General features: G+C 40.7%; 1 protein-coding gene across 1 annotated transcript in view; it reads right to left on the bottom strand.

Annotated features, from left to right (window-relative positions):
• Positions 1-1,860: 1,860 nt before the first annotated feature.
• Positions 1,861-2,099, bottom strand: part of PHALS_15240 (uncharacterized protein) — a 1,207-nt gene continuing 968 nt past the window's right edge. Inside the window, exon 1 of the mRNA XM_036407266.1 lies at positions 1,861-2,099. This exon is cut by the window's right edge and continues 968 nt beyond it. The gene's annotated coding sequence lies outside the window, so the exon portion shown is untranslated.

Genomic DNA, 2,099 nt, shown 5'->3' with positions numbered 1-2,099 from the left:
TGACCAAGGATCTGTGAACTGCCGTTCACTTAGAGTTTGTATACTCTTGGAAGTCAAAATTCCTCTGTGCAAGGTACCGTGTGCCCCGTCACAGAGAACCTTTAACGTCATGGTGATCCCAACATCCTTCATTCCGATGGGGATTCCCGGGCCTTAAGTCCTGGAAAAAGCAACAATAATACTTTCTGGCGATTAAAAATGCTTACTTCCGGCGGCCAGTTAAGGCGCTCTTTGATGTGCCTCATTTGCGCAGCTAAACGTTAACGAGCGCATTCAAGTGTGAGATTACATTCTTCCGGCCCTTCGATCACCAATTCTTTGATTTCATCCTAAACTTGTTTAGCATGTCATTTTGTCTTTGGTACTCAAACATCTCTTATTCCATCTCTACAGAGAATAAAGTCCTCTGACGATTCAGTTGCGGTTGCATATTGTCTACTTGTACGCAATTAATCGTACTGGTTGAAAAGACAGAATTACGTGCGTACAAAAAAAGGCTTGATGTCTATGGAAACAAATATAAGGTTATCATTCCCACTTGCAAACTTAGACCCAATGATTGTCCAGCTAGAAGAAGAAAACGAGTTTACCTAAATTTGATCCTTTCCAAGACTTTCCACAAAAAACTGGATACTAGAATGTTCGCCCTTTCTTTCGTCTTCATTCACTCATTAATGGGTAGCAGACACTCAAAATTATAGATCCGCGTGATCTGTACATAGCAGTTTCAAGTCCTTTACTCAAGGTCTTGACAAAGCATTGTTTTATACGAATGTATTCGGAAAGAGAACGATCAACTTGTTAACCATCCTACTTGTATGCGGTCCACAGCGTTTCTCGTTAAAGCTCACAAGTTGCAAGAATTTGGTCTTAAGGTAGTGTTGGTCTCAACATGGGCGAAAAAGACGCGTTTACGATATCTTTCAAATTACTTTTCTGTTTAAAGCAGTCTTGAACATATTCAGCTGCTCTTCTGGTCTGAAATGAAAGCCAGTGAGTGTTCCGAATTTACCCATCTCGAGGTTCAAGGTACACATTCTCCTGCGGTGCGAATCTAGGTGACCAGTCTTCTCGCATAACGTATCATTTTTGCACGATTGAATGGTCATCATTGCTCGCTCTCGTTTGCTTGCAAACTATTTTAGCTCTTACCTAGTTCATTAATGTCCGCTGAGTGCACTCAGTGCGCATTCAAAGCGATCTACAAATGACTAGCTTACGTGTCTTCAACACCACAACAGCTCTGACAATAATAGAAAAGGCCTTTTGAATTTGCAACATTCCTAAGCATTAAAGAAATAGTCCAACAGAACTGCTTTGCTGTAGCTTAAACGTTAGTAGTTGAAATAGAATCACCCTAGTTGAGTTTGCCAGTGCCGGCACCATATGATACGCCCTCATCTTCGGATCATCTGGGAAAACGTGCGTAAACTATTTTGACTACGTTCAGAACTCATGGCTGCTGATGAGATCTGTGTTGACAATGTCAATGTGAGCATTCTAAGTAATCTGCATGCTGTTGTCTTTTTTAAATAAATGCGTTTTGAGTAGAATGTGGCTTTGGGAACGACATGACCCAAGAGGATCCAAACCAGCACTTGCCATGGTACTTCGTCGCGGTACTCTACATTATTCTTTCTGAGCGTTTCTTGAGTTGCAGGAAGGTGTGATGTGTGATACACCATAATACGGTCCAACCATTCGTCCCTTTATACTTACACATTAGAGTATACAAAGACCAAAACATAGAATCACCAGCGAGTGGTACCATATTTATGAGATAAGCTAGATCGCAGTGGAAACACTTCGAGGTGGTCGCGCAATCTACTTTTTTTGATATTTAAAGTAGCATGTATAATTCAAGTTTTACTTTAGCAGGTATATTAAAACGTTAGTAAGAAGAACTAGGAAGAATTTTCAGCTTGCTTTGGCATCATTTCTTGCAGACTTTCGGATATAAACCGATAGGGAGGGTAGCTGCTACCTTTTCCGGCTTCGATTAATTCCGGGACATCCTTTCGGAAGGGTTCAAATATTATCTTGGCAATCTTGTTACCTACTACTTTTTCGTGACAACTATCCATGTAATTAATCCAAAT

This window comes from Plasmopara halstedii (assembly GCF_900000015.1).
Source record: "Plasmopara halstedii genome assembly, contig: Scaffold_3120, whole genome shotgun sequence".
Classification (NCBI taxonomy): domain Eukaryota; phylum Oomycota; class Peronosporomycetes; order Peronosporales; family Peronosporaceae; genus Plasmopara; species Plasmopara halstedii.
Note: the sequence above shows the minus strand (reverse complement) of the source record. Positions and strands in the feature narration are given on the sequence as shown.